A 27,025-nucleotide genomic window follows, 5' to 3' on the forward strand; every position below is an offset into this window, starting at 1 on the left:
GGCTGTGAAATATAGTAAACTAAATTGTGGGCTATTTGATAAGTTTTCCTATTTTATTGGTCTCCTGTTCTAGTAAGGCTGTACTTTGAGTAATTAGATTATTGTGCCCAGGCATGACATATTTTTACAAAGAGTAAAGTTGGTATTAAGACTTTATAAGAGAAAAAAAATGGCTGCTTTTATCCTTACAGTGATGATAAGTTCTTCAACAATTATTATGTCAGGGTTTTGATATTCAATAAACTCAAATAAGGTGGGCAATATTAATAATATTATTAACATCTTGAAGATGAAGAAAATAAGAAAAGAATGAGAGGCATAGCCAATTTTGTCCAACAGTCAATGAATACCTCAAAGACAGAATACATATCAGGCTACTGTTTAACCTTACAGTGCCTTCAAAATAATCAGGGCATAAGAAGATTCAAGGTAGATGAAAGAAAAAGAGAAAATACACATAAATACATAGAAAAAATTAGGAAACACTGCAATCCTATTACCCATAGATAATCATTTAATTTTTTCTAAATAAGAAAAGATTATTGAATTTTATTTCACTGAATTTTAATAGTAAGTGAAAGAAACTAAAACCAAAGAAACTGCCACACTTATTGTAATGGAGTCTTCAAAATTTTAATTAAAAAAAAAAATCTTCTCAAGTTAAAAACAGATCATGAAAAGCATTCAGGTTTTGTTGTAGCTTATTTTAACTTGAATAATTTTGGACTTCCAGACTATAATACTTTGTCAGTGGTCTCATAAAAATGAGTGTCATCAATTATGTCTTATGCTAAGACAAATATTTTTTTTAAAATAAAAAAAATCGAAATTTAAACTCTTCCTATGCCTATGATAATTTTTCAAGAGAAATTAGTAAAAGGTACACTGTAAGCAAAATAACATCTTATAAATACCACAACTCACTTTAGCAAATAAAACCTATCTTCTAAGATGATAGGTGATATCTGTTACAAACACAAAGAGGGCTTATTTCTGTCCTGAATTACCTGAAAAATGACACTTTTGTCTGCTCTTTAGGACAGTATTGTTTATTATCTCCCATTATTGTTAAAAAAAATAAAAACAAAAAACACAGCACTCTTTATCTGTACATAAACTTTTTCATGGGACACTTGTTTTTCCCAGTCTCTTACTGTTCCATACGACACAAAATTTTTTGAATCAGAAGGAACTTACGTCTTCATTTCACAAGCAGTATGTTATAATCAGTCATTCTGGTCTTTAGTAGATTCATGTCATGGCTATTTTTATTTTGGAGACATTGTTTACAAAGTCTTTTGACTTTATCTTCTTTATCTTCTAATTTAGACTCTCATCTTTGTCTCAAGATAGTTTGCTTTCAGTTTTTTTTTCAAATAGCTAATTTTCACTGTTCAGTTATAAAATTACTATTAGATAGATCTTGGATTTTCTACATCTGAACCCTGTGTTGCTTTCCTGTCACATTTCTAAGTCTTTGTCTTTTTTGCCTTGTAGTATGGATTTGCTCACCTCTTTTCCTAGAATACTAGTTTGTTCTGCACTTGCAATGGTTTGGCTATGGTTTATCAGTCCCCACCAAAACTCACGTTGAAATTTGATCCCAAATGTGGTGGTATTGGGAGGTGACACCTAATGGGAGGTGTTTGGATCATGGAAATGCATCCCTCATAAAGGGCTTAGTGGCATTGTTGTGGTACTGAGTTCTTGCTCCAGCAAGACTGGATTAGTTCTCATGGGAGTGAATGAGTTCCCCTGTCTATGGGTTGTTTTAAAGCCAGGCTACCCCTTGAGTTTTGCCTCTTCATACATGTGTCCTTCCCCTTTGACCTTCTCTGCCATGTTATAATGCAGCAATGAAAGCCCTCAACAGAAGCCAGGGCCATGATCTTGAACTTCCCAGCCTGTATCTTTTCTTTAAAAATTACCCAGCCTCGGGTATTTGACTATAGCAATGCCAAATGAACTGAGAAACCACCATATTTTGATATTTGTTTTAATTTCAAAGAACACTTTTTTTTGTGTGTGTAATATGATTGCTCCTTTGTTATAGTACTCTTATTTTGGTTTGGTTCAACAGCTTCTTAAATCTCTCTGAGGCTGTTAATTAGATTTTTGAAAATTGTTTCTATTGTTATACATTTTATTCTATTCCATTTCCTTTGAGAATAGAATGTTCCCTTTGTTAATTTCCTTTATACTTTTGGTCTGTATCAAATGTTTTGTGATCTTGCGATCTTTGGTCATCCGTTTATATTTATAAAGGACCAGAATAAATGAAAAATCTGTCATAGGGATTTTTGCACCCCCCACCACCCATGCGTTTGTTGGGCATATTTACTCAACAGATTATTTCATTGAATGAAAGGATAGACTGTAGATTTTGAAAGTGGTTGGGACATACTGACAAGTAAGAGTGCATCTGTAGCAGATGAGTAGAAACCGAGCAGGTTAGTAGAAACCCCCGTAATTATTATGAAAATAAGTAGAAAATTATGGAAAAGGAGTGTAATTCTTTCCTGGGTTAAGCAGCCTATCCTTTTTTTTTTTCCCCTTCCATACCCACTGGAAAGATCTAGATGTATTCATTTTACGTCTGCTTTTATATTTGGTTCAACATACAAACTCTGAACCTGTATAGGAAGAGCTTTCTCTTTACTTAAATGTCTTGGGGTCAAATGTCTCTACTGCTTGCCACTGTACATGTTCTGGTAAGTTAAATGGTCGAACTAGTTCTGCCATGTTGAAATAAATATTTTCCTTGATCTGATAATTTGGCCTCCACCCATTTCCATTTTTTGAATATTAGAGCTTCTCTTTCTAATGGAGGGAGCAGCTCATACAGCTAAAGTAACTTTCTTTTTCTTTCCTAATTTTTTTTTTTTTTTAATTTCCATAGGTTTTTGAGGAACAGGTGGTATTTGGTTACATGAGTTAAGTTCTTTAGTGGTGATTTGTGAGAGTTTGGTGCTCCCATCACCCAAGCTGTAATCACTGAACCCAATTTGTATTCTTTTTTTTTTTTTTTTTTTTTTTTGAGACGGAGTCTCGCTCTGCCTCTCAGGCTGGAGTGCAGTGGCGCCATCTAGGCTCACTGCAAGCTCACCTCCTGGGATCACATCATTCTCTTGCCTCAGCCTCGCGAGTAACTGGGACTACGGGCGCCCGCCACCATGCCCAGTTAATTTTTTTGTATTTTTAGTAGAGATGGGATTTCATCGTGTTAGCCAGGATGGTCTCAATCTACTGACCTGGTGATCTGCCCCGCCTCGGCCTCCCAAAGTGCTGGGATTACAGGTGTGAGCCACCATGCCAAGCCTATTGTGTCATTCATTTACCTTTGCGTACTCATAGCTCAGTTCCCACTTATGAATGAGAACATACATGTTGTCTTTCCATTCCTGAGTTATTTCACTTAGAATAATAGTCTCTAATCCCATCCAGGTTGTTGCGAATGCCATTAGTTCTTTCCTTTTCAAGGCTGAGTATTCTGTCATATATAAATACCACAATTTCTTTATCTACTTGTTGGTTGATGGACTTTTGGGTTGGTTCCACATATTTGCAACTGTGAATTGTGCTCCCCTAAATATACACGTGCAATGACTTCTTTTCCTCTGGGTAGATCCCCAGTGTTGGGGTTGCTGGATCAAATGGTAGTTCTACTTTTATTCTTTAAGGAATCTCCACACTGCTTTCCATAGTGGTTGTACTAGGTTACATTCCCACCAGCAGTATAGAAGTGTTCCCTTTCGCTACATCCACATGGACCTCCATTATTTTTTGATTTTGGCCATTCTTGCAGGAGTAAGGTGGTATCACATAGTGGTTTTGATTTGCATTTCCCTCATCATTAGTGATATTGAACATTTTTTCATATGTTTGATGGCCTGTGTATATCTTCTTTTGATAATTGTCTGTTCATGTCGTTAGCCCACTTTTTGATAAGATTTTTTTTTCTTGCTAATTTTTTTGAGTTTGTTGTAGATTCTGGATATTAGTCCTTTGTCTGATGTATAGATTTTTAAGATTTTCTCCCACTCTGTGGGTTGTCTTTTTATTCTGCTGACTGTTCCTTTTGCCACACAAAAGCTCTTTAGTTTAATTAAGTTCCACCTATTTATCTTTGTTTTTTTCGTGTATTTGCTTTTAGGTTCTTGGTCATGAAATCCTTGCCTAAATCAATGTCTAGGAGGATTTTTCCAATGTTATCTTCTGGAATTTTTATAGTTTCACATCTTAGATTTAAGTCCTTGATTCATCTTGAGTTGATTTTTGTATAATGTGAGAGATGAGGATACAGTTTTATTTTCCTACTTGTGACTTGCCAATTATCCCAGCATCATTTGTTGAAAAGAATGTCCTTTCCCCACTTCATGTTTTTGTTTGCTTTGTCAAATATAAGCTGACTGTAAGCATTTGGGTTCATTTCTGAGTTCTCTATTCTGTTTCATTGGTCTATGTGCCTATTTTTATATCAGTATTATGCTGTTTTGGTGTCTATGGCCTTATAGTATAGTTTGAAATCAGGTAATGTAATGCTGTAGGTTCATTCTTTTTGCTTAGTCTTTCTTTGGCTGTGTGGGCTCTTTTTTGGTTCTGTATGAATTTTAGGATTCTTTTTTCTAGTTCTATGAAGAATGATGGTGGTATTTTAATGAGAATTGCATTGAATTTGTAGATTGCTTTTGGCAGTATGGTCATTTCCACAATATTGATTCTACCCATCCATGAGCACAGAATGTGTTTCTTTTTGTTTGTGGCATCTATGATTTCTTTCAGCAGTGTTTTATAATTTTCCTTGTAGAGGTCTTTCACCTCCTTGGGTATATTTCTAAGTGTATTAATTTTTTTTTTTGCAGCTATTGTAAAAGGGGTTGAGTTCTTGATTTGATTCTCAGCTTGGTTGCTGTTGGTTTACAGGAGAACCACTGATTTGTGTACATTAATTTTGTGTCCAGAAACTTTGCTGAATTCTTTTAACAGCTCTAAGAACTTTTTGGAGGATTCTTTAGGGTTTTCTAGGCATGCAATCATAACATTATTATTGTGTGGGAGTCTAAGTCTCTTTGTAGGTCTCAAAGGACTTGCTTTATGAATCTGGGTGCTCCTTTATTGGATGCATATATATTTAGGATAGTTAGCCCTTATTGTTGAATTGATCCCTTTACTACTATGTAATGGCGTTCTTTGTCTCTTTTGATCTTTGTTGGTTTAAAGTCTGTTTTATCAGAGACTAGGATTGAAACCCCTACTTTTTTTTTTTTTGCTTTCCATTTGCTTGGTAGATCTTCCTCTATCCCTTTATTTTGAGCTTATGTGCATCTTTGCATGTGAGATGGATCTCCTGAATACAGCGTACTGATGGGTTTTGACTCTTTATCAAATTTGCCAGTCTGTGTCTTTTAATTGGACCATTTAGCCCATTTACATTTAAGGTTAATATTGTTATGAGTGAATGTGAGCCTGTCATTATGATGTTAGTTGGTTATTTTGCCCATTGATTGATGCAGTTTCTTCATAGCATCAATGGTCTTTACAATTTGGCATGTTTTTGCAGTGGCTGGTACTCGTTGTTTCTTTTCATGTTTAGTGCTTCCTTCAGGAGCTCTTGTAAGGCAGGCTGGTTGTGACAAAATCTCTTAACATTTGTTTGTCTGTAAAGGATTTTATTTCTCCTTCACTTATGAAGTTTAGTTTGGCTGGATATGAAATTCTGGGTTGAAAATTCTTTTCTTTAAGAATGTTGAATATTGGCCCCCACTCTCTTCTGGCTTGTAGCATTTCTGCTGAGAGATCTGCTGTTAGTCTGATGGGCTTCCCTTTGTTGGAAACTTGACCTTTCTCTCTGGCTGTCCTTAACACTTTTTCCTTCATTTCAACCTTGGCGAATCTGACAATTATGTGTCTTGGGATTGCTCTTCTCGAGGAGTATCTTTGTGTTGTTCTCTGTATTTCCTGAATTTGAATATTGGCCTGCCTTGCTAAGTTGGGGAAGTTCTCCTGGATAATATCCTGAAGACTGTTTTCCAGCTTGGTTCCATTCTCCCCATCACTTTCAGGTACAGCAAACAAACGTAGATTTGTTTTTTTCACATAGTCCCATATTTATTGGAGGCTTTATTCATTTCTTTTTATTCTTTTTTCTCTAACCTTGTCTTCTCACTTTATTTCACTAATTTGATCTTCAATCACTGATACCCTTTCTTTCACTTGATCAAATTGGCTATTGAAGCTTGTGTGTCACAAAGTTCTTGTGCCATGGTTTTCAGCTCCATCAGGTCATTTAAGGTCTTCTCCCCACTGTTTATTCTAGTTAGCCTTCACCTAGTCTTTTTTCAAGGTTTTTAGCTTCCTTGCAATGGGTTTGAACACCTTCCTTTAGCTCGGAGAAGTTTGTTATTACTGACCTTCTGACGCCTACTTCTGTCAGCTCGCCAAAGTTGTTCTCCATCCAGCTTTGTTCTGTTGCTGGCAAGGAGCTGCGATCCTTTAGAGGAGAAGAGGTGCTCTGATTTTTAGAATTTTCAGATTTTCTGCTCTGGTTTCTCCCCATCTTTGTGGCTTTATCTACCTTTGGTCTTTGATGTTGGTGACCTACAGATGGGGTTTTGGTGTAGATGACCTTTTTCTTGATGTTGATGTTATTCCTTTCTGTTTGTTTTCCTTCTAACAGTCAGGTCCCTCAGCTGCAGGTCTGTTGGAGTTTGCTGGAGTTTCACTCCAGACCCTGTATGCCTGGGTATCACCAGCGGGGGCTGCAGAACAGCAGATATTGCTGCCTGATCCTTTCTCTGGAAACTTCGTCCTAGAGGGGCAGCCGCCTATATGAGGTGTCTGTCCACCTCTACTGGGAGATGTCTCCCAGATAGGCTACATGGGGGTCAGGGACCCACTTGAGGAGGGAATCTGTCTGTGTTCAGAGCTCAAACACAGTGCTGGGAGAACCACTGCTCTCTTCAGAGATGTCAGATAGGGACATTTAAGTCTGTAGAAGTTGTCTGCTGCCTTTTTTTGAGCTATGTCCTGCCCACAGAGGTGGAGTCTAGAGGCAGTAGGCCTTGTTGCGCTGCAGTGGGCTCTGCCCAGTTCACGTTTGCTGGCTGCTTTGTTTACCTACTCAAGCCTCAGCAATGGCAGATGCCCCTCCCGCAGCCAGGCTGCCTTCTCACAGGTCAATCTCAGACTGCTGCACTAGCAGTGAGCAAGGCTCTGTGGACGCTGGACCCACTGAGCCAGGCATGGGAGAGAATCACCTTGTCTGCAGGTTGCTAATGTCTCTTGCGTCCATGTGAAGAGACCACCAAACAGGCTTTGTGTGAGCAAAAAGGCTGTTTGTTTCACCAGGGTGCAGGCAGGCTGAGTCCGAAAAGAGAGTCCACAAAGGGTGGTGGGATTATCATTAGTTCTTACAGGTTTTGGGATAGGCGGTGGAGTTAGGAGCAATGTTTTATGGGCAGTGGGTGGATCTCACAAAGTACATTCTCAAGAGTGGGGAGAATTACAAAAACCTTCTTAAGGGTGGGGGAGATTACAAAGTACTTTTATCAGTTAGCGTGGGGCAGAAACAAATTACAATGGTGGAATGTCATCAGTTAAGGCTATTTTCACTTCCTTTGTGTATCTTCAATTGCTTCAGGCCATCTGGATGTATACGTGCAGGTCATAGGGGATATGGGGGATATGATGACTTAGCTTGGGCTTAGAGGTCTGACAGCTAAGACCTTGGGAAAAGCACAGTTTTTGGGCAGGAGTGTCCTGTTTTGCCATATAGTCTGTCACAGCTTCCCTTGGCTAGGAAAGGGAAATCCCCCAATCCTTTGTGCTTTTCTGGTGAGGCAACGCCCTGCCCTGCTTCAACTCGCCCTCCGTGGACTGCACCCACTGTCCAACCAGTCCCAATGAGATGAACCAGGTACCTCAGTTGGAAATGCAGAAATCACCCGTCTTCTGTGTCAGTCACACTGGGAGCGGCAGACCGGAGCTATTCCTATTTGGCCATCTTCCAGTTTCAACAGTTTTTTATTTTATTTATGCTATCTGTTTCTTCCCCCCACCCTTTTTTGTTTTGTTTTGTTTTGTTTTGTTTTTTTGAGATGAAGTCTTGCTCTGTTGCCCAGGCTAGAGTATAGTGGTATGATCTCAGCTCACTGCAACCTCTACCTCCCGGGTGCAAGTGACTCTCTTGCCTCAACTTCCTGTGTAGCTGGGAGTATAGGAGCATGCCATCACGCCCAGCTAATTTTTATATTTTTAGTAGAGATAGGGTTTCGCCATATTGGCCAGACTGGTTTTGCATTCCTGACCTCAAGTGATCCGCCTGCCTTAGTCTCCCAAAGTGTTGGGATTACAGGGGTGAGCCACCGTGCCTGGCTATATATGCCATCTATTTCACTGAAGATTTCTCCCCTCATTTCTTGTATCATTTTTAAAAATTTCCTTACATTGGACTTCACCTTTCTCTCATGCCTCCTTGATTAGCTGACCCTCTGAATTCTTTTTCAGGAAAATCAGGAATTTCTTCTTGGTTTGGAGCCATTGCTGGTGAGCTAGTGTAATTTTTTTGGGGGGGCTGTTAAAGAAAGTTGTTTTGTTATATTAGCAGAATTGTTTTTCTGGTTCCTTCTCACTTGGGTTGGCTATGTCAGAGGGATGGTATAAGGCTCAAGGCTGCTGTTCAGATATTTTTGATGCACGGGATGTTCTCTTGCTGTAGTGTTCTCCCCCTTTTCCTATGGATGTGGTTTCCAGAGAGCTGAGTGGTAGTGATTGTTATCTCTCTTCTGGATATAGCCACCTAGCTGGTCTACGAGGCTTCAGGCTGGCACTGAGGGTTGTCTGCACAGAGTCCTGTGATGTAAACCATCTGCAGTTCTCTGAGCCGTGGATACCAGCACCTGCTCTGGTGGACGTGGCAGAGGGGTGACATGGACTCTGTAAGGGTTCTTAGTTTTGGTTGCTTAATGCACTATTTTTGTATTGGTCTCCTGCCAGGAGGTGGCACTTTGAAGAGAGCATCAGCTGTAGTAGCATAGGGGCATCAGGCAGTGGGCAGGGCCCTAGAACTCCCAAGAGTATATGCCCTTTGTCTTCAGCTGACAGGGTGGGTAGGGAAGGACCATCAGGTGGGGTCAGGGCTAGGCATGTGTGAGCTCAGACTCTCCTTGGGTGGGTCTTATGGCAGCTGCTGTGGGGGATGGGGGTGTGGTTCCCAGGCCAATGGTGTTATAGTCCCAGGAGGATTAGGGTTGCCTCTGCTGTGTCATGCAGGGAGTGGGGGAAAACTGGCAGTCATAGGCCTCACCCAGCTCTCACATAACGCAAAAGGCCAGTCTCACTCCCACCTTGCTCTCTCAAACAGCACTGAGTCTGTTTCCAAGCAGTGGGCAAGCAGGGTTGAGAACTTGCCCCAGACTACCAGCCTCGTAGCTGTGAAAGCAAACTGGGCTTTCGTGCCTCCCTGTCTGTGGAGTCTGCACACCAGATTCACAGTCTCTCCCTAGGTCTGGACAGAAGACTTCACATTCCATTGGAATTGTTACAAAGTTCAGCTGGAAGTTTCCTTTTCCCTGTAGTCTTTTCCAAATACCTCTGGCAGCTCTCCCTGAGGACCCCTATGAGACAAGGCAGAAATAGCTTTCCAGGGGACTCAGAGAGCCCACAGGACTTTTCCTGCTGCTTCCTCTACCTCTGTATTTCACTCAGCTCTCTAAATTGACCCAGCTCCAGGTAAGGTCAGAATCTTCTCCCGTGATCTAGACCTTAAGGTTCCCCACTGAGGGTGTGTGTTTGGGGGCGGACAATCTCCATTTCCCACTTCCACAGCTTGGGCTGTATTTGGGGTGTCTCCTGGGTCCTCCAGGAGCAATCTGCTTCCTTCAGAGGGTCTGTGGGTTCTCTCAGCTTTCCTGGTTAATTTCTGCAGTTGTTCTGGAGCAAAAGTTCACGATGCAAGTCTCCACACACTGCTCTATCTGTCCACGTGAGAGCTGCAGTCTAGTCCTGCCTCTTGTCTGCCATGATCTCTTAGAATAACTTTCTACTATGGGTTTTGTTTGTTTTTGTCTTTCTACTTTTAAAAAAATTTCTGAGGTATACTTCTAGTTGTTTTCAGTCTTTGAGTCATGTTACCCCTTTTCATTTCCAGCTTTATAGTGTACTTTTTTCTAATCATAGGTGCTGAAAATAACACAGTAAATAAATAGACATGTTCAGTTCACCATCTTGAGCCATTAGGTCTAGTAAATTCATGTTGTATTTACTCAGGATGATATCTAATACTCTAATAAGAGTCAATGATTCCATTATCATCATGCCTGTAATCCCTGCACTTTGGGAGGCCAAGGCAGGTGGATCACAAGATCAGGAGATCAAGACCATCCTGGATAACATGCTGAAACCCTGTCTCTACTAAAAATACAAAAAAATTAGTCGGGTATGGTGGCATGCGCCTGTAGTCTCAGCTATTCGGGAGGCTGAGGCAGGAGAATCGCTTGAACCTGGCAGATGGAGGCTGCAGTGAGCTGAGATTGCACAACTCCTCTCCACCTAGGTGACAGAGTGAGACTCTGTCTAAATACTACTACTACTACTACTACTACTACTACTACTACTACTACTACTAATACATGCTTTAGTACACAAAGCACTTGACCCCGTTTTTTCTCTTTATTCTGGAAGTCTTACGTATACAGTTTTCTTTTCTTCCTTATTTTCCAACTAAAGAGTCAGTTTTTTTCTTCCGTCTTAAGTTAGTGAATTTAAACTGGGTATTTTCAGAAAGCAATGGGCATGTATACCAAGATGCTTTTAAGAGAACTGACTTTGGTTATAAAGAGATTTAATGCAAGCCTCCAGTTTAACTTGGAGGACTGAGTCACCCCTGTAATAACATGTTTGAACCGCGGACAGGGCATCCTTTGCCATTCAACCTCTGATTTGCACAAGGTGACTAAAGGACCAGCAGCAAACAAAAGCAAAGGTAAAATAGACTTTTTTTCTTATTTGTAAAATTTTTTTTAATTGTTTTTAGAAATTTGAAGAGTTAGAAAAAAGCCAATATTAATTTCTTGGAATGTTCAATTTCTTTTGTAGCCTAACTTTACTTAATTTTCAAATGCAGTACCTTTTGAAATGTGAGTGTGTTTTTATGAACCAAGAAACCTAAAATACACATTTGTCACTGATTGTTACAAGCTAAATTTCAGTTAACTTTTTATTTATTATAAATCTACCTTTGAAAATAATTCCCACTTTAATGACTACTCAAGGCTTTCTTCATTTTTTTTTTGTGCGCATAGTTTCCGTGATTGCATTACTAACCTGAACTTGCGATCACATCAAAATGTATTCCATGAAGCAGGTTAATCAATTAACTACAAATAAGCCATAAGAACACATGACTTTATGAGACAGCCACAACTTTAATATTTTTTTGAATCAATAGATGTGAAGCATTCCTCAAGCTAACTTTATAAACATAAATGTTTTCCATTAAAGTATAAGTGCATGTTTTGACAAAGATTTTACTTTTGCAACATCTTTAATGAAGCATGTTTTTCATACCTAATTTTATAGTTATATGTACCATGATGGTCAATACAGGAGGACTGTTTGTTGGAATAAGTATTGCAGATTTTAGGAAGCATACAACATTAAAAAGGGCTTAGAAAGTGGATGATTTTTGATTGTAAAACTGGGTTGTACATTTTCTTTCCAAATATTGTTAAAGTGACTGAATATTTAAAGATAACAATTATTTGGCATTTCAAAAAAGAAAAATCTTAGTAATTGGGGAGAAGATAAATAAACATATACATATATGTACATATGAATAGATTTAGATTTTCCAGAGAAGAAAGAACAAGTACCAAAACAGTATAAGAAAGGTAAATCTTAAATCATTCAACCTATTAAAGAGAAATCTTAAAGTTGAGAAATGTAATAATGATGCGGAAAATGCTGTTTAGTGACTATGTATATGACTGTATGTAGGTATATAAAGTGAAAATTTGAAAAATTATGAGCTACTAAAACTTGTTATCTCTAGATCCTGAGTACCTGAATAACTAATGTACAATCTCTCTCTCTCTTTCTCTCTCTCTTTGAGACAGGGTCTCTCTGTCACCCAAGCTGCAGTGCAGTGGCATGATCTTGGCTCACTGCAACTTCTGCCTCCCGGGTTCAAGTGATTCTCCTGTCTCAGCTCCTAAGTAGCTGGGATTATAGGCACCCACCACCACGCCTGGCTAATTTTTGTATTTTTTTGTACAAACAGGGTTTCACCATGTTGGCCAGGCTGGTCTTGAACTCCTGGCCTCAAGTGATTGGCCCGTTTTGGCCTCCCAAAGTGCTGGGATTACAGGTGTGAGCCATGGCAACTGGTCCAGGCTTTCTTTTTTAAAACAATGCATATAAACGAAACAAAAGGAAAACCTTTTAAGACAAAACTTTTGTTCCTTCATAGACATGCTGACTTGAATCATCTTTATAATACTTGGTTTGCCGCAGGGTATGGTGGAACGTTCCTGTAGTCCCAGCTACTCAGGAGGCTGAGGCAGGAGAATTGCTTGAACACAGGAGGTGGAGACTGCAGTGGACTGAGATCTTGCTACTGCATTCCAATCTGGGCGATGGAGCCAGACTCTATCACAAATAAACAAACAAACAGACAAAAAACTTGATTCTCTATTTCACCTGTTTATACAAAACTTTCCTTTCTATATTTCTCATATGTTTTATCTTACATAGTAGCATGCAACCCTCTTACATACCAGTCAGGTAGAATTAGAGTGACACTGGAGTTACCTGTTTGTTTCAAAGCTTTGGGAATTCTTCCAACAAATGTGACACATGTTAGAATCATTGTTACTTGAGATGCTTATTGTACTGATAAATGCAATACAATTGTAGCAGTATCTAAGAGAGCTTAGTCACATGATTTATTTCAGCCTTGCTTATAAATTAGAATTAGTTTGATGATGGAAAGAAGAGCTCTTGTTGAAATATGAATACTTAGATTTTTGTTGTTGTTGTTGAGACAGGGTCTCACTCTGTCACTCAGGATGGAGTGCAGTGGCACGATCACTGCTCAATGCAGCCTTGAACTCCTGGGCTCAGATGATCCTCCCACTTCAGCCTCCCAAGTATCTAGAACCACAGGAACGCGCCACCCGCTGGCTAATTTTTTTTGTAAAGACAGGTTTTCACCATGTTGCTCAAGCTGGTCTCTAACTCTTGGGCTCAAGCAGTCCTCGGCCTCGGCCTTCCAAAGTGCTGGGATTACAGGCGTGAGCCACCGTGCCACTCTACTTATAATAGAATTACAGATACTGTGAACATCTAACAAGAATAGCCTCTAGTTGTCTTGCTCATAGACTGAAGTCTCTTTACCTAAGTACTAAGCATGGGTCTGATGTTCATAATAGACCCAAATGCATGAATCCTGTGCTCTGTCTTATCATGAATATCTGAAAAATCTAAATCTCATTCTTCAAGGAGCAATACTTCTTTGATACAATATACTGGATAGTTCAAGAACTGGCTACAATCCTAGGCTGGAGTTCCTCTGCCTTTGTCAAGACAATTCCAGAATGACCTTATTGCATCCTTAGTCTAACCCAAAATCTATGATTGGAACATTTCCAAATTTCCTTATTGTATTAGGAAATTCTCTCAAGATTACATCTGGAAATTAAAACCTATTGTGAAACATTTTGAAGTTACAAGGTTTGTGTAATTAGACTGCATGCAATTAGCAGTCTTGGACAAATAAACTTATTTTTAAGGAATTAAAAAGTATTTGTATGAAAACGTATTTCTTCACATTTGTGGTTAATATATGTTGGTATGAATTAATGCAGGAACTCAACTTACTTTACTAAGATCCAAGTGCAACACAGTTCTCACACCATGTGGATAGGAAAACAAAGCAGACAACAAATTATCTAATGATCTTTTAAAAAAACATGCAAATTAATGATTAGTTAAATACTGCATTTGATGTTTCAACAAAGTTTTTTAAAATTATATTTTAAGTTCTGCAGATATGTCTGCAGAATGTGCGGATTTTTTACGTAGGTGTACATGTGTCATGGTGGTTTGCTGCACCAATAACCCATCATCTACATTAGGTATTTCTCCCAATGCTGTCCCTCCCCCAGCCCTCTGCCCCCTTACAGGCTCCTGTGTGTGATGTTCCCCTCCCTGTGTCCATGTGTTCTCATTGTTCGACTTCCACTTAGGAGTGAGAACATGCGGTGTTTGGTTTTCTGTTCCTGTGTTAGTTTGCTGAGAATGATGGTTTCCAGCTTCATTCATGTCCCTGCAAAGGACGTGAACTCATTCTTTTTTATGACTGCATAGTATTCCATGGTGTATATGTGCCACATTTTCTTTATCCAGTCTATCATTGATGGGCATTTGGGTTGGTTCCAAGTCTCTGCAGTTGTGAATAGTGCTGCAATAATTATGTGTTGATGTGTCTTTATAGTAGAATGATTTATAATCCTTTGGGTATATACCCAGTAATGGGATTGCTGGGTCAATTGGTATTTCTGGTTCTAGATCTTTGAGGAATCTCCACACTGTCTTCCACAATGGTTAAACTAATTTACGCTCCCACCAACAGTGTAAAAGTGTTCCTATTTCTCCACATTCTCTGCAGCATCTGTTGTTTCCTGACTTTTTAATGATTGCCATTCTAACTGGTGTGAGATGATAATTCATTGTGGTTTTGATTTGCATTTCTCTAATGACCGGTGATGATGAGCTTTTTTTCATATGTTTGTTGGCCGCATAAATGTCACCTTTTGAGAAGTTTCTGTTTATATCCTTTGCCCACTTTTTGATGGGGTTGTTTGTTTTTATCTTGTACATTTGTTTGAGTTCTCTGTAGATTCTGGATATTAGCCCTTTGTCAGATGGATAGATTGCAAAAATTTTCTCCCATTCTGTAGGTTGCCTGTTCACTCTGATGGTGGTTTCTTTTGCTGTGCAGAAGCTCTTTAGTTTAGTTAGATCCCATTTGTCAATTTTGGTTTTTGTTGCCATTGCTTTTGGTGTTTTAGCCATAAAGTCTTTGCTCATGCCTATGTCCTGAATGGTATTGCCTAGGTTTTCTTCCAGGGTTTTTATGGTTTTAGGTCTTAGGTTTAAGTTTTTAATCCATCTTGAGTTATTTTTCTGTATAAGGTGTAAGGAAGGGGTCTAGTTTCAGTTTTCTGTGTATGGCTAGCCAGTTTTCCCAGCACCATTCATTAAATAGGGAATCCTTTCCTCATTGATTGTTTTTGTCAGGGTTGCCAAAGATCAGATGGTTGCACATGTGGTGTTATTTCTGAGGCCTCTGTTCTGTTCCATTGGTCTATATATTTGTTTTGGTACCAGTACCATGCTGTTTTCGTTACTGTAGCCTTGTAGTATAGTTTGAAGTCAGGTAGTGTGATGCCTCCAGCTTTGTTCTTTTTGCTTAGGATTGTCTTGGCTATACAGGCTCTTTTTTGGTTCCATATGAAATTTAAAGTAGTTTTTTTCTAATTCTGTGAAGAAAGTCAATGGTAGCTTGATGGGGATGGCCTTGGATCTATCAATTACCTTGGGCAGTATGGCCATTTTCATGATATTGATTCTTCTTATCCACGAGCATGGAATATTTTTCCATTCATTTGTGCCCTCCATTATTTCGCTGAGCAGTGGTTTGTAGCTCTCCTTGAAGAGGTCCTTCACATCTCTTGTAAGTTGGATTCCTAGGTATTTTATTCTCTTTGCAGCAATTGTGAATAGGAACTCATTCATGATTTGGCTCTCCGTTGGTCTATTATTGGTGTATAGGAATGCTTGTGATTTTTGCACATTGATTTTGTATCCTGAGACTTTGCTGAAGTTACTTATCAACTTAAGGAGATTTGGGGATGAGACGATGGGGTTTTCTAAATATACAATCATGTCATCTACAAACAGGGACAATTTGACATCCTCTTTTCCTAAATGAATATCCTTTATTTCTTTCTCTTGCCTGATTTCCCTGTCCAGAACTTCCAATACTATGTTGAATAGAAGTGGTGAGAGAAGTCATCATTGTCTTGTGGTGGTTTTCGAAGTGAATGCTTCCAGTTTTTGCCCATTTAGTAAGATACTGACTGTGGGTTTGTCGTAAATAGCTCTTATTATTTTGAGATACGTTCCATCAATACCTAGTTTATTGGGAATTTTAACATGAAAGGCTGTTGAAGTTTGTCGAAGGCCTTTCTGCATCTATTGAGATAATCATGTGGTTTTTGTCATTGGTTCTGTTTATGTGATGGGTTATGTTTATTGATTTGCATATGTTGAACCACTCTTGCATCTCAGGGATGAAACCAACTTGATTGTGGTAGATAGGCTTTTTTGATGTGCTGCTGGATTCAGTTTGCCAATATTTTACTGAGAATTTTTGCATTAATGTTCATCAGGGATATTGGCCTGAAATTTGTTGTTGTTGCTCTGTCTCTGCCAAGTTTTCATATTAGGATGATGCCGGCCTCATAAAATGAATTAGGGAGGATTCCCTCTTTTTCTATTGTTTGGAATAATTTCTGAAGGAATGGTACCAGCTACTCTTTGTACCTCTGGTAGAATTTGGCTGTGAATCCTTCTGGTCCTGGGTTTTTTTTGGTTGGTAGGCTAGTAATTTCTGCCTCAATTTCAGACCTTGTTATTGGTCTATTCAGGGATTTGACTTCTTCCAGGTTTAGTCTTGGGAGGATGTATGTGTCCAGGGATGTAGCTGTTTCTTCTAGATTTTCTATTTTATTTGTGTAGAGGTGTTTATAGTATTTTCTGATGGTAGTTTGTATTTCTGTGGGATCAGTGGTGATATCCCCTTTATCATTTTTTATTGTGTCTATTTGATTCTCCTCTCTTTTCTTGTTTATTAGTCTGTTTAGTGGTCTATTTGCTAACCTTTTCAAAACACCCACTCCTGGATTCATTGAGTTTTTGAAAGGTTTTTCATGTCTCTATTTCCATCAGTTCTGCTCTGATCTTAATTATTACTTGTCTTCTTCTAGCTTTTGAATTTGTTTGTTCTTGTTTCTCTAGTTCTTTTAATTGTGATGCTAGGGTGTTGATTTTAGATCCTTACTGCTTTCTGATGTGGACATTTAGTGCTATAAATTTCCCTCCAAACACTGCTTTCTCTGTGTCCCAGAGATCTGGTACATTGTGTCTTTGTTCTCATTGGTTTCAAAGAACTTATTTATTTCTGCCTTCATTTCATTATTTACCCAGTATTCATTCAGGATGAGGTTGTTCAGTTCCCACGTAGTTGTGTGGTTTTGAATGAGTTTCTTAATCCTGAGTTCTAATTTCATTGAACTGTGGTCTGAGAGACTGTTTCTTATGATTTATGTTCTTTTGCATTTGCTGAGGAGTGTTTTACTTCCAATTATGTGGTCAATTTAAGAATAAGTGCTATGTGGTACTGAGAAGAATGTATATTCTGTTGATTTGGGGTGGAGAGTTTTGTAGACGTCTATTAGGTCTACTTGGTCCAGAGCTGCGTTTAAGTCCTGAATATCCTTGTTAATTTTCTGTCTCGCTGATCTGTCTAATATTGACAGTGGGGTGTTAAAGTAACCCACTATTATTGTGTGGGAGTCTATGTCTCTTTGTAAGTCTCTAAGAACTTGCTTTATGAATCTGGGTGCTCCTGTATTGGGTGCATATATATTTAGGACAGTTAGCTCTTCTTGTTGAACTGATCCCTTTACCATTATGTAATGGCCTTCTTTGTCTTTTTTGATCTTTGTTGGTTTTATCAGAGTCTGTTTTATCAGAGACTAGGAATGCAACCCCTGCCTTTTTTGCTTATTCCTCCATCCCTTTATTTTGAACTTATGTGTGTCTTTGCATGTGTGATGTGTCTCCTGAATACAGCACACCGATGGGTCTTGACTCTTTATCCAATTTGCCAGACTGTGTTTTTTAATTGGGGCATTTAGCCCAATTACATTTAAGGTTAATATTGTTATGGGTGAATTTGATCCCGTTATTATGATGCTAGCTGGTTATTTTGCCCGTTGATCAATGTGGTTTCTTCATAGTGTTGATGGTCTTTACATTTTGGTATGTTTTTGCAATGGCTAGTACCGTTATTCCTTTCCATATGTTTTGCTTCCTTCAGGAGCTCTTGTAAAGCAGACCTGATGGTGACAAAATCCCTCAGCATTTGCCTGTCTTTAAAGGATTTTATTTCTCCTTCTCTATGAAGCTTAGTTTGGCTGGATATAAAATTCTGGGTTGAAAATTCTTTTCTTAGGAATGTCGATATTGGCCCCACTGTCTTCTGGCTTGCAGAGTTTCTGCAGAGAGATCTGCTGTTAGTCTGATGGGCTTCCCCATGTGGGTAACCTGACCTTTCTCTCTGGCTGCCCTTAACATTTTTTCCTTCATTTTAACCTTGGGTAACCTGACAATTATGTGTCTTGGGGTTGCTCTTCTCGAGAAGTATCTCTGTGGTGTTCTCTGTATTTCCTGAATTTGAGTGTTGGCCTGCCTTGCTAGGTTGGGGAAGTTCTCCTGGATAATATCCTGAAGTTTGTTTTCCAGCTTGGTTCCTTTCTCCCCATCACTTTCAGGTATACCAATCAAACATAAGTTTGGTCTTTTCACATAGTCCCATATTTGTTGGAGGCTTTGTTTGTTTCTTTTCATTCTTTTTTCTCTAATCTGTCTTCACACTTTATTTCATTAAGTTGATCTTCAATCTCTGATAGCCTTTCTTTTGCTTGATTGATTTGGCTATTGATACTTGTGTATGCTTCACGAAGTTCTCGTGCTGTGTTTTTCAGCTCCATCAAGTCATTTATGTTCTTCTGTAAACTCATTATTCTATTTAGCAGTTCCTTAACCTTTTATCAGGGTTCTTAGGTTCCTTGCATTACATTAGAACATGCTCCTTTAACTCAGAGGAGTTAGTTATTACCCACCTTCTGAAGCCTACTTCTGTCAATTCATCAGACTCCCTCTCCATTCAGTTTTGTTCCCTTGCTGGTGTGGCGTTGTTATACTTTGGGGTAGAAGAAGCATTTTGGTTTTCATAATTTTCAGCATTTTTGCACTGTTTTTTCCTCATCTTCATGGATTTATCTACCTTTGATCTTTGATGTTGGTGACCTTTGGATGGGATTTTTGCATGGGTGTCCTTTTTGTTGATGTTGATGTTATTGTTTTCTGTTTTTTAGTTTTCCTTCTAACAGTCAGGACCCTCTTCTGCAGGTCTGCTGGAGCTTCCTGGAGGTCCACTCCAGACCCTGTTTTCCTGGTATCACCAGGAGGCTGCGTAACAGCAAAGACTGCTACCTGCTCCTTCCTCTGGAAGTTTCATCCCAGAGGGCACCTGCCAGATGCCAGCCAGAGCTCTCCTGTATGAGATGTCTTCTGAACCTTGCTGGGAGGTGTCCCTGTTAGGAGGCACAGGGGTCAGGGACCCATTTGATGAGGCAGTCAGTCCCTTAGCAGAGCTTGGGCACTGTGCTGGGAGATCCATTGCTCTCTTCAGAGCCAGCAGGCAGGAACATTTAAGTCTGCTGAAGCTGCACCCACAGCCACCCCTTCCCTCAGTTGCTCTGTCCTAGGGCAATGGGAGTTTTATCTATAAGCTCCTGACTGGGACTGCTGCCTTTCTTTCAGTGATGCCCTGCCCAGAGAGGAGGAATCTAGAGAGGCAGTCTGGCTACAGTGGCTTTGCCAAGCTGTGGTGGGTTCCACCCAGTTCGAACTTCCCAGTGGCTTTGTTTACACTTTGAGGGGAAAACCGCCTACTCAAGCTTGGGTAATGGTAGACGCCCTTTCCCCCACCAAGCTCGAGCATCCCAGGTTGACTTCAGATTGCTGTGCTGGCAGCAAGAATTTCAAGCCAGTGGATCGTAGCTTGCTGGGCTCCATGGAGGTGGGAGCCATTGAGTTAGACCACTTGGCTCCCTGGCTTCAGCCCCCTTTCCAGGGGAGTGAATGATTCTGTCTCATTGGTGTTCCATGTGCCACTGGGGTACAAAAAAAATATCCTGGAGGTAGCTTGGTGTCTGCTTAAATGGCTGCCCAGTTTTGTGCTTGAAACCCAGGGCCCTGGTGATGTAGGCACCTGAGGGAATCTCCTGGTCTGCAGGTTGGGAAGACCATGGGAAAAGCATAGTATCTGGGCCGGATAGCACTGTCTCTCACCGCATAGCACTGTCTCTCACCGCATAGTCCCTCATGACCTCCCCTGGCTAGGGGAGGGGATTCCCCAACCCCTTGTGCTTCCTGAGTGAGGTGATGCCCCACCCTGCTGCTGCTTGCCCTCTATGGGCTGAATCCACTGTCTAACCAGTCCCAGTGAGATGAGCCAGGTACCTCAGTTGGAAATGCAGAAATCACCCTCCTTCTGCACTGATCTCACTGGGAGCCGCAGACTGGAGCTATTCCTATTGGGCCATCTTGCCAGCTGCCTTTCTTTCTTTCTTTTTTTTTTTTAATAGAAACAAAACATAATTCAGTTTGTCACATGATAACATTTACTATTTGTTATTAAAACTTGGTAATGATCAGACTGATTGGCACATTCAGTTGCAACATCAAGAACATCACCATTTATCCAGAGGGTGTACCTGAAGTGGAAGACTAGGCTCTTAAATGGAGATATGGAATGTCTCTATAGATCAAGTGTGGTGGCTCACTCCTCTAATCACAGCACTTTGGGAGGCTGAGGCAGGTGAATCACTTGAGCTCAAGAGTTCAAGACCAGCCTGGGCAACATGGTGAAACCCTGTCTCTGCAAAAATATAAAAATTAGCTTTGGCATGGTGGCACACACCTGTAGTCCCAGCTACTCAGGAGGCTGAGGTGGGAGAATTGCTTGAGCCCAGGAGGCTGAGGCTCTAGTGAGCTGATATTGTGCCACTACACTTCAGCCTATTTCTGTCTCAAAAAAAAAAAAAAAAAAAAAAAAAAAAAAAAAAAAAAAAAAAAAAAAGAAATGTATGTGTAGCTACTCATGTAAGATGTAAACCAAAAAGTGAAGAAAATTATATAGAGACATAATCCAACCTGCTCTTTATAAGCCAAAATCTTCTCAGATTGCTTAATTTGATGGGCTTCAAATCTCATAGTCAAGTTTAATGAAGATTGACAGAGATATTTTAGGTAGAAAACATTAGGTGCAATGCCAAAAGGCATTGCAAACTCAGGCATGACTTAATCAACTATGTGGCAGTCAGTGCCACATATGGACATCTTATGTCCATTGAGCTGTATAGTGGGATTGCTGTCTAGGTTAGAAGATCTGTCTTATGTGAAAATGCCAACCAGAGAAAGGCAAGGGTGCAGAGACGCATGGGAAAAGGGTAGTGTGCAAGATCATGTCCCATATTTATAAATTAGAATTTAAGTTCTAGTTCATAAATGTAATTTTCAAAAGTTGAAACTTTAGTTTATAAGAAGAGAATATACATCAATACTATATTTAGATAGATAAAAGGCCATTACTATTATCATTGCACTTCTCTGCCCAAAAAGACAGTATTGTGATAAGCTGGGAAGGCAAGTTAAAACAATAGAAATAAAAATTGAATAGGAAAAACAATGAAACCCTTTCTAGTGTACTGTTTATGGTAACTGGCTCCAAAGTGTAAGATTTTAACCTGCTCTCTTTACCGGCTTCTGTTAAATTGCATTGAGGTATTTTGTGTTGTAAACACACCAGGGTAGCTGGACATAATTCAAATAAAGCAATCAGATTTGAGAAGGATTTAGAGAAGAAAAGTGTGGGGAAGAATAAAAAGAAATAGGAATAATGGCATAGATATTGAAGAATAAAAAGTAAGATCAGAAGTTAGTCTTCATCAAAAAGGTATGAGTGACGAAATAAAATTGAAGTCTTTAAGAAACTCCAAGGAAAAAAGTTATCTGATGCTGAAGAAGTAACAATCTAGCTTCCTGAGTTATTTAACATTATGCTGAATAAATCACCAAAACTCATATATAGTCAAAGAAATAAGAAAGAAAGAACAATCATTTTTTCATACCCAGTTTCTCCGCATACATTTATCTTTTGTAACTAGAGTTTTGCCTTGTTTACAGTCAGAGAAGGCCTATTACTCTAAAGTATATTTTCCACTAGTATTAAATAATTCACTGGTATTGTGCATTACATTTTGTGGAGAATAATAATACTAATTAGTTTCTTCAAGCTTATCATCAGTGTTCCTACCAAACACCTCCTAAACCATTAACCACTGTTAGTTTTCTTTTACTATAGATAGTAACCAATCGACAATCAGCTTTTGATAATCAAATGTCAGAATAGAGCCTTAACTTAAAGCTTTGGCTGATAGTGTTCATTTCAGTTAAAAAAAAAATCATTATTATTTCCTGAAAAGGGATGTTCTTGTCAGATTGCAGATAAGCATACAATTTCTCAAATAAAATTATAAAAATCATCTTCATAACAATATCCAAGTGAGATGTAACCTCCTTTAGGAAAACTGGATTCCTTATACTATAGTCAGAATCGATTTGCATCTTCTCTTATATATCCAAAGAACTTTGAGTTTTTAAAATCAAATTGATGGTTTTGAATTAGCTGTTACAAAAATGTAGTACAAAATCCCAACAGAACTTCCTTCTCAAATAAATCTTGCCCCTGCTCACTTCTCTCACTTAGCCACCCTATTTTCCTCCCTGGAAGCAAACAACATAACCTTTCATGAGTATCCCTCCTCATATGGTTTGGCTCTGTATCCCCACCCAAATCTCATCTCAAATTATCATTCCATATGTTGCAGGAGGCACCCGTAATCCCCATGTGTGGAGGGAGGGAGGTGATCGGATTATGCAGGCGGTTTCCCCCATGCTGCTCTCCTGATAGTGCGTGAGTTCTCAGGAGATCTGATGGTTTTTTGTGTTTGGAAGTTCCTCCTTCATAGCACTTCCCTTTCCTGCCACCTTGTGAAGAAGGCACTTACTTCCCCTTTGCCTTCTGCCATGATTGTAAGTTTCCTGAGGCTTCCCCTGCCATAGGGAGCTGTGAGTAAATTAAACCTCTTTCCTTTATAAATTACCGAATCTCAGGTATTTCTTTACAGTAGTGTGAGAATGGACAAATATAGCTCCAGAGATATTCCTTAGTAATGAATTATTATACTGTGTACATATGTAATTTGTGGTGTATGTGTGTATATATTATATATGTATACATTCCTTTCTTTGAAAAATGGCAACAATCTATACACACTTTATTAGAATGTGTAGCTTGTGTACAGACACATGTGTAAAACAAATACATATTTTAAAGAGTATTTTAATATCTGGTGAATGTCCTTATCAATATGTAGAAGAAACCTCATTCTTTGTTATAGGTGCATAGCATTCCACTGTATACAAGGCCATGCCTTATGTGGCCTTTGCCTTATGGAAGACATTTATTTTGTTGTCCTAATTATAAGAATTAGGAACACATTAATTTTGTCTTCCTAATTATAAGAAGTGCTACAATGAATTACATAGAAGCAGAATTTCTTGGTGAAAGATTTTATTCATTGATAATTCAGATAGAAATTTCCAGTCTTCTGTTTCCACTAGGAATGTACTCTTTCTTCATTCAGGTTGGAGTCAATCCCTGCACATTTCACCTTGCTCAAATTTCTTATCCTGCTAAAATATATACGCTTGTACAGAGAGATAGATGATGGGTTGCCATTTGTAAAGCCAGGGGAACCCTTGTTTTCAAGCCACTCCAGTCAGGACTGAGGCAAAATTTGAAATTAAGCCATGTTTACCAGAGACAAGACAATATGATATGGCTATAGTTTTTCACCTCCCAAATGTTTGCCTTTCCTCTCCAGTCTTGTACTCTAACACCGAGAACTAGGATCTGAGGAACTGAAATCCAGCACTCTCCTATTTAAATATTGTTCTGGTCCTCAGGCCTGAGGTTGGGGCCTCAGCTCCCCATCCCTAGTTTCTGTCTGATAACCCTGACTAGTATCCCAGCACTCCTAATCAATGACTTGGGTCATTTTTATGGGGAGGGAAGTATTTTAAGTTGTAATCTTGACTATGGACATTGGAAAGACTTAAATAACATTTCACAGACCACTGGATGACTTTTTAGTTCAACAACTTTAATTAAAAACCTGAAGACGTAAATCAACTTAATGTTGTCTTAAGGAACTTGGTTAAAAACAGGTTGACAGAGGGAACATTTTATTCAAAATGTGATCCTAAGACTCAGTGTGCTTTTCCGAGAAATCTGTTGATCTTGGCTGTAAGAAATTTCAAGTCCTAAAAGAGAAGTAATTCTTTTAGACAAAGACTAAGTGTGTACTCTTATACAAAGACAATTTTAATCTCTTTTGGGTTGTATTTCTTAAAACTGCAAAATTTGCTTGCTTCATGAAAAACAAGGCCTTTGAGATTGAATAATATAGTGAATTTGCCATTAGCAAAAGTGACGCTGAAATAGTCATTTTCACATATTTACAAAACTTAAGCCTACATTTAAGAAGATTGGAAAGGAAACAATTTTATACAATCAAGATAGTATAGGAGTTCTAAAATTTGTTCAGATGGAGGGACACTGTGTTCTTTGATAATAACATAAAATAGAGTTATCATAAAATTCAGTATCTAATGATGAATTATGAGCCTTAAGAAATACTGTTATAAAGTTGATTATATTGTAGACCCATAGGCAACAAGTTTTTAAGAAAAATGTATGAAAAATACTTAATTTAGAAACCTCTAACATTAAAATATTTTGCTTTTTCTGCTGGAATACTAAAGAGTCAGCTTGCAGAGCATTGATGTTTCAAAAGAGAAAAAGTTCATCAGAGAAAAAAATAGAAGCCTATTATTGGCTGTTGCTCTAGTAAGCTTTTATTAGAAAATAGGTTAGCAATTAGTTCTGCAAAATTGAACACATAGCTTTGAACTTGATAGTTCTGCTCTCTCTCTCAGGCCGATAAATGTATATGAGTATACATATTTTTCATCATTGGCAACAAAATATCACTTTGGTCAGTACTTTCCTTAAGGGCTTGGAAATAAAACAGTGCATTTATTAAATTCCTTAGGGACCATGACCTTCAGGATATCTCTTCAAACTCTCATGGTTTTAGGAGCAGACACTTGGCATCTTAAAGGTTTTTAAAACAGAACCCCAATATCATGAAAAAATAAATAGAAGACTTGTAGATTTGGAAAATCAATTCATTTCACTAATACATGAATATTAAGAAAAGAGTATATGCTTTGAAAAACTTTTCCAGAGCATTAACTCTGATCGTAAAGATCAGCATGGATCATCACGCTGTGTGAAGTTAAAAAACATTGCACTGGGTGTTTGAGAACAAGCACTTAGAGTTGCAATCAAAATGAAAACAAATTAGTGCAATTAATTTATTGATTTATAATATCGTTTTCCTTTGTGGTGATTGTTTAAAATATTATGATCTTATAAATAACTGGTTTGAACTGCTCTCATTTCTGTCTTAGATTATTGCAAGAGCTTCTTACACTCTTCCTGCTTCTCTCTTGTGTCTTTTCCCTTTCAGGCTTGCCTCAACACAGCAGCCAGAGGAATCCAGTTAAGCCCAAGGCAGATAATGTCATTCTTCTTTCAAAGCCTACCACGTCTTTCCCATCTCATTTAGAGTAAAAGCCTGAGTACCTATAAGTCCCCACAAGACCCTCACTCTTTCCTCTCTGGCTCGTTTTATCTAGTCGCTGACCTCTTCAAAGGTCTTTGGAGACAGCAGGCATGCTCTGCCACAGGGCCTTTGCACCTGCTTTCCCTCATACTTCCCCCGACATCCTCCAGGCTTACTCCTCTTATCCTTGGGATCAGTGAGGCTTGTTACCATCTAGAAACAAATCCCTGCCTTATTTATTTTTCTTTGTTATCATCACTATGCAACACACTGAATATTTTATTTCCTTTTCTTATTTATTATCTCCCTCCCCTACAAGAATTTAAACTCAGTGAGGGCAGGGCCTTTTGTTTGTTTTGCTCACTATTGTATTGTTGGTACTTAGATGGAAGCCTGGTACATAGAAAATGCTCAATAAAAATTTTCTGAATTCTTATAAGAATAAACCCTAAGTGCCTCTGCCTTCATACAGAGTCAGTGCTCCGAAGACCACCAGGAGCACACCTGCAGTTAAATCAGTTGGCTTTCTTACTTATTGTGGGAAGGGAGGGTGCACACCATGGGAAACCATGGGGTGTCTCAGTAAGAGGGTATTAGGAGGAAACTATGATACTATTTAGGTTTTGGTTGGGTGATTTGGGGGAGAGTCTAAGAAGGCAGGGATTCTCTCTAGATTAGATGTTGTCAGAAAGCAGAGACGTTCCTGTGACTGGGTAAAGAATAGCAGTCATTCATTCAGCGAGAGAGAGGGATGTTTGGTATTTTGTGGGTTGCACAGTGACCTTCTTTTCTGATCTTAGACAAAATTTAAAAGTGGCCTGGTTTTGTCTCATTTTATTGTGGTCTGAGAGTAAACGTGTCCAGACTGGTATTCTGTGACATTGTTTAAGAGAAGCATTACGCAGCCTAGCTGTGAGTGTAGTGCTCACAGTTTCCGAATGCCAGGGGTTGCTCTTTTTTTTCTTTTAATTTATCACAAGCAAGTAAGCTTCCTTGGGGAAGGAGTGAGAAGGGAGATAGGAAGAAGCAGGGGACAGGGGATAGAGGCTTTTTTGCAGACTCTTGTAGCTGTACATGGTGGTCCTGTCTCCCCACAAGAACACCCCTCCTGCCACCTTCTTCACTGTCTCCTTCACTGTCAGGAGGAAGGGGCAGTGATGAGGTGAGGTCCTTGAACCGACTTGAAATAGGCCCTGTCTGTTTCCTGCTTTTGCCACATTTGTCTCTGGTCAGGGCAAGAAGATTAGAATTATGAAGCCAAGGTCAACCTAGTAGCAGCTTAACCTTCCTCAGTTTCTTTCACCAGAGGAGGAGTCAGGAGAAAGCTACTTCCCCTTACCTATGGCTTTAATGAGTAT

General features: G+C 39.1%; 1 protein-coding gene across 1 annotated transcript in view; it reads left to right on the forward strand.

The window, feature by feature from the left end:
* The first annotated feature begins 7,892 nt into the window (after window positions 1–7,892).
* Window positions 7,893–27,025, forward strand: part of LOC103226818 (hyaluronidase-4) — a 41,346-nt gene continuing 22,213 nt past the window's right edge. Inside the window, exons 1-2 of the mRNA XM_038004426.2 lie at window positions 7,893–8,544; window positions 10,912–10,981. The gene's annotated coding sequence lies outside the window, so the exon portion shown is untranslated. The remainder of the gene's footprint in view (window positions 8,545–10,911; window positions 10,982–27,025) is intronic.

This window comes from Chlorocebus sabaeus, chromosome 21, assembly GCF_047675955.1.
Source record: "Chlorocebus sabaeus isolate Y175 chromosome 21, mChlSab1.0.hap1, whole genome shotgun sequence".
Classification (NCBI taxonomy): Eukaryota; Metazoa; Chordata; class Mammalia; order Primates; family Cercopithecidae; genus Chlorocebus; species Chlorocebus sabaeus.